Source organism: Myiozetetes cayanensis, unplaced genomic scaffold (assembly GCF_022539395.1).
Source record: "Myiozetetes cayanensis isolate MyiCay16 unplaced genomic scaffold, myiCay2020 scf1, whole genome shotgun sequence".
Lineage (NCBI taxonomy): Eukaryota > Metazoa > Chordata > Aves > Passeriformes > Tyrannidae > Myiozetetes > Myiozetetes cayanensis.
Window position 1 is genome coordinate 147,678,355 of NW_026086604.1, and position 11,188 is coordinate 147,689,542.

An 11,188-nucleotide genomic window follows, 5' to 3' on the forward strand; every position below is an offset into this window, starting at 1 on the left:
AATGCAAATTGACAATCCTTTGGAAAAATCTGAACTGAACGTGCATTTAATTAGTATTTATATATATATAATATATATTTAATATATATTTAATATATATTTAATTTTGTTCAATTTACATATTTACTGCCCATCTCAGTCCCATTTCAGGCTCTTCACATTGCACAGAGGGAGAGAGGAAGAAAGAGTGAGGGTTGCATTTGGTAAAACTGTTATTTTAAATAACTGGAATCACGGTTTATGTCAGTCCCAGTCCTGTCAAAGTGTGTCAGCTGGGCAAGGGGGAACTGCTTTTTGCAGCCTTTCCACTTCCTTGTCCATAAAAGACAAAATGACTGTAACAATGTGATGACCTCTACATGAATTCAACCATGTCCAGCTGTTCCTCTTTATTTCTCTTGATGTTCCCTCTCTCAGACAAACTGACATTTTTCCTTCCACCGTATTCAATCCAAGCATAATTCTCACATGAAACACACAAAGTTTGAGCCAAACTTCACAATAAGAGTTTGGCTTGATGATCAGCATTTTGTTCCTTGCTCTTCTTTTGTCTGGATCTGTGGCAGTGGATAACCAAAGAAAACAAGATCACACCCTCATCCAGATCTGCAGCTCTTTGCTAATAGAAATGTCACTGCTCTGTGACAGTGGCAACTGTCCCTGACTTCTGAGGAGTCCAGCTGTGCCTTAAGAAGCTTGGGAGACCCCAAATTTGAGGACAGACCTCATAGCTGCTATTTACATTCATGCTGTTGCCCCATTAGGCCAAGTTATGACCTTACCAAACCTGCCAACTCCTATTATCTGTGTCATCTTTCAGAACAGGCCAGATCATCCAATCTCACTCTTCTTTTCCTCCCACCATCGATCCAGTCACTATGGAAAAGTGGAATTAATTGCTGGGACAGACCTAATTTATGGAACACTCTTTATCCTCTTGCTTGCCTGTGTTGCAAACAAGCAGCTGAGCTTCTAGGACACACATCTTGGTGCAAATTCTGAAACCCCTGGGTATTAGAACTGCTGATTGAGTCAAACCACACAACTGGCTGATTTTTCCTGTTTCTTCCTTGTTCAGAAAGTCTCTGCCATTGAGTGGCATCTTGCCTTCCATTTTTCCACCCTCCCTGAAGACCACAAGAGTCTTCCTACCATGTAATCCAAGTAACCAAGTGGGAATGCAGGGCAGGAACAAGTCTCTAAAGCCCACAAAACTCCTGAAATACCCTCAAAAGCAGCTATTTGAAGCCATTCTTCCTCTCAGGTGTTCAGAGTTTAAACTGAGCCTATTGCTGACTTGATTTTCCTTAGGTTTTGCCCTACCAGCCTTGTTTTCAGGAATCTCTTCTTTCCTTTAAAGCAATCTTTGTGGCATATGGCAATGTTTTTGGTTTTCTTTTTAATTCACTTCATCAGTGGAATCCTTACTTGGCTAAATGTTGTTAACAGTGATGAGCACTTAGCATTTGAACCACTCACAGATATTCAGGCAGTGGCTCAGGAAGAAAAAGCTTGGAAAACACACATCCAAACACACACAATTCCACAGCAGAATACAAATACTGAGTCTGGAGTTACTGAGAGCTCTGCAAAACCTGGTAGGGGGTATAATTATCCCAGTCTTCCCTGGCTGAAGGGCATGAATGCACAAATGGAGGGTGCCACATCAGCCAGAGTGGGCTCCTCTGTGACTGCCTTTCCTTTTCCCATCTCTTAAAGGAAAGTTCCTTCCCAGCCGGCCGAGACTCCACCACACGATGTGCACATCCAAAATCAATTTCTGTCCAAGCCAAGGGGTTTATTTTAATTATCTGCTTTATTTGAGTCTCCTCTGAACACAGACCCTGGCCCCAATTTCCCTGTGGGATGGGGACAGCAGTGCAGGGATAGCACTGCATACAAACGTGTCTTAAACCACTACAGCAAGCTCTGGAAAAGCTCATTTTATGTCAGGATCACTGTTTTATATCCATCAGTGGACCAGTGGGCCTTCAAAGGTGCACAGATGATCTTTAAGGGCCCTTCAAAGCCAAACCATCTAGATGATTCTCTGAGTCTATGAAATGCCCATGGCTATTTTTTCCAGAGTATTCAGAAATGGGAAGGTGGATGGTACCCTCAATAAAAAGAGAGGAGACAGTTGATAGAAGAGCTTTATCAGCAAAGATGCTTTAGGAGACTGTGCCAGTGAACACAGAGAAGGGGTGTGTGCAGTGCTGTGTTTGGCTGTGATGGAGAGAACCCCATCTCCACTCACCTGAGTATAAAGAAATAATTGAGTTTAGGAACATGGGAAACTTGAGCTTTCAGTGAAACCCCATCCCTGGAAGAGTTCAAGTCCAGGTTGGATGGGGCTTGGAGCAACCTGGTCTAGTGGAACATGCCTAGTGGAACTAGATAACATTTAATGTCCCTTTCCAACCCAAATAATTCTGTGATTTGCATTCTATGAAGTTTCTCTGTCTGAGATCTTCACCGAGATCGAGATTAATTTCATTTAACTTCATCCATCCAGAAGTTAAACACTGAGTTTAAGATGGTCATCTGAGGTCCCTCTATAGCTCTTGAAGGAAGACACTTTCTGAAAGTGATTCACATCATCTTGACACATGGCAGAGGAAAGGTAGACCTTCTTCATGGCAGAGGACATTGCATTTCCTTTCAATCCATCCTCCTGATGGAAAGTAACATTTTAGAGTCTTCAGTCCCTTCATAAGAGAATCACAAAGGGATTTGCAGGATCCCAGCTTTGTGACAAAGCTGTGCAAGCCCAAATGCTACTGAATGCAACCAGGATGAGACTCTCTGTGAAAAAACCCAAACCTTAGCTAAAGGCCTCGCAGATATTTTGCCTTTGTGTGTCTACAGGACCACACAGATCTTCAGCCTGTAAAGTAACTTCAAGACACAGTTCCTGAGGTTTGGTAGATTTATTTATTTTGTGTGTGCTTGTTAACAGCGTGGCTAAATTTAGTGTTTCCTGCCGAAATACAACCACCAGGAAGCTGATTCATTCTCTGATAGTTCATATCCACGAGACTCTGATCCGTTCCCAGTTGTAAGTTATGTTTTTGTTACCACCAGAGTAGATGCTGACAGATCTTCCTGCCTTCCCCGGTGCCAACGTGCTCTGAGCTTGTTCCTGGAGGAATGGGGCAGGCCTTGCTCATGATCTGTGGGACAGACAAGAATAGCAGTTTTACGCATCAAAGTTCACTTTGAAGTGAAGATTCGATCAACATGGTCAATTGTGTCCCAACGTGGATGTACAAACACATTCCATGAGCCAAGTGCCACGAGTGCCTGTTTCTTCCCGCTAAATGAGGGAAACAAGTAGCATAAAATGGAATGTCCGTGAAGTCAGGTGAGGTGAATGTTACTGTTGCTCAGGACTTGCTTTGATTTAAGTGTCGCCTGTAAGGGAGTTGCAATAGTTTTTGTTATTCCTTGAGCTCAGTCAAACCACGAGCTTTCTGCTCCTGTAATCAGGGGGAGGGCAATCCCAGCGAGGATTATGGATTTACAGCAAGTGCATGGCTGTGGGAAGTTGCCCCCAAAGATGGTGATGGTTCATCATCAAAACTGAGGATGTCAGGAGATCCAAACAGTTGGTTTCTCTGGCCATCTCAGAAAATGCCACCACATTTTGGGGTTAAATTTCAGAAATTATTTTTTCTTCTAGGTGCACATATTTAACAACAATTGTCCTTTTGAGTTTCCTTTGCTAGACTCTTGTTCTGGGGTGTTATTTTCCATTGGTTTGAGGGCTGGAGTGGCGAGGAGGTGTTAAAGTTGCAAATGTTAGTTGACTTAGAAGGGGCAGCATTAGTGTGGAGGTGCAAGATCAGAATTTAAGATGAACCTTGTGAATTGCAAAACTGGTCTGCAGTACAAAGAAGCTTTTCTATAGAGGAAATTCACTGTGTTATAATCCTCCAGACACCAGATAAAAAACTACATTAACAGAAGTCAAGAGGGCCAAAAGACAGAAGTTTTCAAGAAAATGAGTTGTTTAGTCTACAAATTAATAAGACATTTAAAAATCTAGCAAATTTTTGAGAGGGAGGGATGAATCTTTTCCAAGGTCCATGTTGTTGGGCTTTCCTTGCAAGGGAGATTTGGAAAGTTTGGGTGTAAGCACTGGAATCAAACATTTAAAGGCATACAAGGATTCACCACCCTTGAGGAAGGTCTTTAAGGCAGCCTAGATAAACTGCTGTCAGGAGGATTGTAATGACACTGGAGATGCAGGAAAGACTAGGGAACTTCCAAGGAAGATCCATTTACCATGAGTGACATTCTGTAAGACATAAAAGCCTGCAGTGACCTTGTTTTGTTGCCTAATCCCTGCAGCCTGTATGAAATGGTGAATTACTTTGCTGCTGCTGTGTGATCTCATAGATTTGACAAGTCCAGCTGACACTTCCCAGACTGTGGCCTTGTGATAAACCTGACAAAGTTCACCTCAAGGCTTTTTTGTGCTTGGGAAATAGGCCACAAGTTTCACCTCAAGGTCTCCCTTTTATTTTCCTATCAGCTCAACATCCAGTGCCCTATAACACTTGGCAGATAAAAGAAATTCATTGTTGTAAAGAAGTCTGTGATGTTGAATCAGCACCTCGGACTGTGCCAAAGACAAGCTGTGAGCCTGAGCAGTGGAACTGTGGGGAAACAGAGCACAGAGCACACACAGGGATGAAATCTGGGAACAAAACTCAGGAAAATGGCATAAAAACCTCCAAATAAACGAACAAATCATCAGCATTGCTCCAGTGGAGCTTATAGCAGTGGCATCTTCAGCTTGATTTCTTCTGCACACCAAAAAATTGAGCGAATTGTGATCCATACTGAAAACTTTCCTATGGCAGCAACAATGGTTTATTCACCTCCTGTATTTGTAATGAAGTACCAAGGCTTTCATTAGCACAGTCACTGGCGTGTCATGCCCAGTATTCCTGGCAGACTTGTTATTTTATGTAACACAATGTGCAGTGGGGAAAAAAAGAAAAAAAAGAAAAAAAAATTTGGTCAACCTCCCAGTGATGCACTGGGCACAGGAAATTCAAAAGGACAATTGTTGCTAAATATGTTCACTTAGGAAAAAAAAAATATTTGGCATTTAACCCTCAATGTGGTGGCATTTTCTCAGATTACCAGAAAAACCAACCATTTCACAAGCCAGCTGTGTTTAAATAAGACACATATGAGAAGGTTGGTTTGGAGAAAAAGAGGTAAGATTTTCTCCTATTTCATGACAAGGGATTAATACCCCCTTTCTCACAAAAAAAAAATGGCTTGATCTTAGAGTGCATTGATGGTTTTTTGGTTAATATCCATTGCTGCTGTAAGAGGGACATTGCTTAATGCATTAATGCTGCTGCTAAGCAGCAGAGCCTGTGGTTTCTGTCTCCAGCATCAGCTTGGGGAGAAGAAATGCCTAATTTGGAAGGTGCCTTCAGACAAAAGCTGTTCCTGGGGACAGCCAACTTCTCTGTACCCTCTCCTAGCACCCTGCTTGCTGTGTGTGAGGAGAGCAGGCAGTGGTGAAGAACTTCATGGTCCACGATCATGGAACCAGAGAATTCTTCAAGCTGGAAAACACCTCTTCTCTGTGGAAATGCTGCTGCCAGCTTGGTGGTACAGGAGAATCAGGGGGAAGCAAAAATCTGATTCCTGATGCAGGCTGATTTATCAGTTGTCTGGGAAATTCCCTTTTATGTCTCAGTTGGAAGACAGTAATCTTTATTACTTAATGTCCCAGAAGTGTCAAAAAAAGGGTAAGAACAGTCCTGCCACTGGTGTGGTTGGCAGCTGGACAGTTCTCATGGCCAGAGAACTGGGACTCCCAGAGAAAGATAAATGCTGATTCTGGAGCTGGGCAGCCCAGGAAGCCTAAAAAGTTGGTTAAATGGAGCCAATGGAGTGTAGATGTCTGAAACCAAGGACTGTGATTACATTCTGAAAGCTCACACACTGTGCATTCACTAAGACAAAGAACATCAGCTCAGTCAGAGCCATTTTCATGGTGGATACCAACAATTAGGAGGGACAAATGCCACCCACATGGCTTTGTTGTACTTGTGATGAAAAATTGTGCTGTACTGACACATTTATCACTGCATCATATATGTTCTCGGGAAGTGCTGTAGGGTCTCTTGCCCTCAGAAGAGGGAAAACTTGAAATTGGAGGCAAACTCTCAGAGGAAATTCAGGAAGGATTTTCTCTTCAGATGCCTCCAAAATCTCCTTCAAGAGAAAACAATTTTTTTATCATCTTCTCTGTCCATCTGGACTAAATTGATCATCGATGTAAATAAGTTTGCCTCTGCTGATAGTGAATTCCATTCATTTAATTGTACAACCACATATTTTATCCAGTCATATATTCATTGATAAACTTTTCTACACTTTTATTACGGTCTGAAGGGAAAAAATAAAATAAAATAAAAATGAGGCTCAGCATAACCCCATCTAGTGAAAAATTAGAACAAAAATCCATCAAAAAGAGAATTATGTTATCCAGGTGAACATGGAGGAATGTGCAGATACTTTTTGTCTCTAAGAAAAGGAAAAACTTGATCAGTCTTCAAACCATGCTTTGATTTCACTGAATCAGGAAGTACCTAAATGAAAATTAATCATGTGAACTTTATACCTTTGAATCTTGCTCATTAGAGGGTGACATCCCATCTCAGCTCCCAAAAAACCCAGATGACTCACGAGGTTGATAAATAACTGCTGATCCTCACAGGTGAGTTTCTGATAATTCAGGTCCAGCTTCCCAAAGCAATTCCAGGGCCCAGCTCTGTAAGGGCGGAGGTTTCAGGCTCTGAGTTTTCCACACAGGGAACAAAGTCAGCCGAGTCCCTAAGGAGGGAATTTTCAGCAGTTGCCATATGGTGCAAGTGGGTGCTTAGACTGGCTGGTAGCAAATGCTGGAGAGGGGGATGTGTCTGAAATCTTCCATCTTGCCTAGATTTAGGAGAGTTAAGCCAGGGATTCATTCTAAAGCCCCTGCCAGTTCCTGGGCACATCACCTGCTGTCAGGTGTTGGTTGTGCTCAGGGACCTCTTGTAGAGATTTTCCCAAGTGACTTTCCCTTGACTCAGTGGCCACCTTTTACTTTTTACAACAGCAAAACTGGGAGGTTCTCTTTATATCCAGAAAAAGAATGGAGCCCAGGGAGCAGCTCCTGAATATTGGTGGTGCAAATCTCTTTAATTCAGTGGCATTACTGGAAACCCCACCTGTGAGCTACAACTTTCTGTGTGGACAGCACCAAACAGAACGTTTTCTGGGGAAAACATTTTCGTTCCAACCAGAAATGCCGGGCTCCTTCCCATTTCTGAGGTGCTGGAGCAAGATTACAGCTCTTCCTTGCTTCATGGTTTTGCTCTTCTCCGTGGTGGTGAGAGCTGGTGGTGCCTCAGAGGGGTGAAAGTCTATGGGCAGAAGTAGGAATTGCTGTTGTCTCTGAAACTGTATAAAATGGAGTATTCCTGGAACTGCTGCTTTCCTGCTAAAAGACTGGTCTGGCAGGGTCACGGGGTAACTAATTCTTCTCAGGAGAAGAATAATTGTGGTTTGCTGAATTTCCCCTGCTTCTCCCAATCGTTTGACTGCTGGACTGACACACATTCCTTCTGCCCTTCAACTTTGACTGTTCCTTCACCTAAGAGGGAAATTCCCGGAGAATTCATGTTGGCCAAGACCAAATTTGCAGTCGCTGACATTTGTTTCTCGTTCAAAAAGCAGCTATCCTGTGCAATTTGACGTGTGGGAGCAAAGAACAAAGCCTACCACTCGAACTACAAGTACATTTGTTTTCTGACTGAAACGTTAAGTGAGATTTGTGCTACAGCCCTCCAGAACCTGATTTGTTTCAGACAAAAAAAAAATAAGTCAGTCCTGGGATCTTTGCAATTAAATATCCAGTCCTGTGAGCTTGATTTTTCACTCAGCTGTCTCTAGTGTAACTAAATCAAAGAGTTGTTGGGACCACACTGGTTTAAATCATCTGTGAAGAAACGCCCCTCAGCTAAAGAGCTACTTTCTCCCTCTCGTTCCCATCAGATCTGTTCTTAATTGCATGTCCTAAACACTTACATAAGGCTGGCAGTCATCTCTCTCTATTTCCAGAAAAATCCAAACCCCACCTGCAAGTGTGATTGGGTGCATAAGCTAAAACCACACCCAGAAAAGCTGTCTGCACTAAACCCAGCAGATCTGATGTGTAGGAAACTGGGGTTTGTCCTTTTTGGGGGATTTTGGTGGTTGTGGGGTCTGAGTTTAGAGGCCTCTGGCTGCTTGGCCAAGCACTGGGGTCTTTGCCATCAGCCTGAGTAACATGGGATGGAGCTTGTTTAGTGGAAAAGTGGAATAATGGATAGAGCACCAATTAGATCTGTGTTGGGGTGGACATTTCTGAAGAAGTCCAACTGGTTTCTCTACTCATGTTTTCTCTTTCCTCATTACACTTAAACTGCTGTATAATTTATTCTGTCCACATCTCCCTCTGCTTCTTGTGCAATAGATTTGTTCTTTTGTTTTCATCCCCTTCTGTTTCCCCTCCTGGTGGTTCTTCTACACACAGGACAAGGCTGTGTCTGCTCTCTCTGCCCAGAGCTGAAGGTTGAGGGGCCCTGGGTATCATCACCGTGCAGGCAATCAGTAACAACACAGCAGAGATGATCATGGTTTACTTCACATCACAGCATAGATGGAAAAATTGGATAATAGCTCCACCCATCTCTTTTGTGTGTGTATATCCCCTGGAACCGTTTCTGTCTTTAATTTATTTCAGATTTTTTTTTTCTCTTTTTCTGCCTGAAATATTGTTTTATTGAGTTACTGTGGCACCAAGTTTCAAAATGTGAAATGAGAGATGGGTAATAGTTATGAAGAGACCAACAGGGAGTCCCAGGATTAAAACACAAGTGTGAGGTGACCTTGGTTCAGCACCAAGGTGGGTGCCCAACCTGCTACTCTCAAAGAGACATTTAATCTGTGTGGTGTTCACATATTCCATTGGTCAGACTAAAGGTCTGGCTTTCCTGGTACCCAGTCTCTTCCATAGTCCAGTCAGAGATATTTAGAGGAGACTGTAGAAATCAAGGAAGCATTTTGCAATGCTTCCCCTGGCTGTTTTCCTGGCTTCTAGAAATTTTCCTTGGAGGGATTCTTTCTCACCTTATCAGTACTGACACAGAAGTTACTTGGTCATCCAGTTCCTAATTGTAGGAAGAAGTGAGTAAAGAGGGAATTTCCTGTGGACAGGGCTGACTATCTGGGCAGAGCCATCCCACAGGTGCCAATTTGGGACACATGGAAACTCTTGTGTTCAGTTCCCTGAGGTGTGTGATACATGCCCTGTGTCTTGGGCATCTGCTTGGTGGGACCAGAGAAGCTGCTCACTGAAGGTCTTCGAAGCCTCAGAGACTGTTTGCAGTAAATAAAAAGTTTCCCTGAAAAGGATACAACTAGAATCAATTGTATCTTATATTAAAATTCCGTCTACCATTATTTGGCTAAATTTGATCTTTGATTTGCCTGTCACATGGTTCCTCATTGAAGTCCCACTGTAATTAGAAGGGTAAACCTGGTAATTGAATTATTCCCCTTTTCTTTGCTTTTTTCTTTTTTCACTGGTACAGTTCTGTTGTGTAAGTGCATTATAAAACAGAAGGAAATAAAGTTGGCTATATGGAAAATCAAGAACATCTGATGCCTAGGGAGAATAAAAACTTGAGGGTGACAGGCTGCAGACATCTGGATTCTTATTTAAACAGTTTTCAGCTTTGTCACTGAATCATCTTTTGAAAACTGAATATATTTTAAAACCCCTTATTGACTGTCTAATACTATCCAGGTGTGTGTTTGATTTTTTTTTTCTTCTTACCAACATATTGTCCAAATGAAAAAGCCTTGAATTAATTTAAGTACAATTTAGAAGATGTTAAAGCAAGAAGAGGGAGAAAAAAGAGGAGGCAGAGAAGCAGGCTGATTTTAAATACCCATCCTTCAAGAGTTGTGTCTGGTGAATCAGCTCCTGACTCTGGATCAGATTTGCCTCGGTTTGAAGTTGGAGCAAACCCCCTGGTTTACAGATGGAGGTGCCCCCAGCTGTTGAGGCAGGCAGGGATCTGAGTGCACAGGGGTTAATCCCAGGCGTGTGTGCAAGTCCCGCTGAGATAAACCAGGCACTCGGACCTTTTGCTCTCAGAGACACTCTGGCACTGCCAGGAGATTCATTCTGTCTGCAAAACCAAGCATGTAATTTCCCTTCTCCCTTGCTCTCCCCTCTGTCCCCGTCTCTGGGCAGTCCTGAGGCTCAGAGGCAGCAGCCAGTTCTCCCTGGTGACAACCAGGACATCTGGAGCTGACCCTCATCAGGGTGGTGACACGCAGGTTTGCACTGCAGGAAGACCCCAGACTGGCTTTTTAATTCCTGCTGGTCAGCAGAGGAAGGCTGAGGAAACCCTGAAACACCTCTGTGCTTTGGAGAGAAAAAGCGAAGAAATGACATAAATTAAAACAAAACAGTAAAAAAACACCAAAAAACAAAACAACAAACAATTCCCCCTCAGCATCCAAACTGCATCCACAGAAAGCTTCCAGCTTACTCTCAGTGTTATGTCAGCTTTACACAGAGATTAAAACTGATCCCTCCTCAGTGAACAGCAGCTCGTGTGAGCCGTGTAAATCCACAAGTGTGTCCGTACAGCCGCCAGACTTGGCATCCGAAACACTCCACGTCCACAGAGCCAAGAGAAAGGACATTTCTACCTGTTTCTAAATGAAACAGAGGTGCTGAAGTCTTTGGAGTGTGGGTTTATTTAGTTGTCAGCCTTATTTGCCACTCTGAGCTGTTCTCTGCCGCCGCTGAAGCTGAGCGTGAATAACTCACCAGCCTGCACAGATAACTTTGCTTTTTGTTTCAGTCTGGCTCGAGACAGAAATCCCATCAAAGCTTTCATTCCAATCCCAGTGCTGAATGATGACACAGGAGTTCAAGAAGTAGAGGGTAAAAAAAAATTCCCGAGGCGCTCCTAGAAGATTTTTCCAAGAATTTTTAAAAGCCTCTTAAAAAACGGGCGGCAGAGATCGAACGCTGGTAAGGGAGGGGAAAGGAAAAAAAAAAAAAAGGAAGAAAAAACTTTGGCAGGCAAACAGTGTCTTACATCAATCT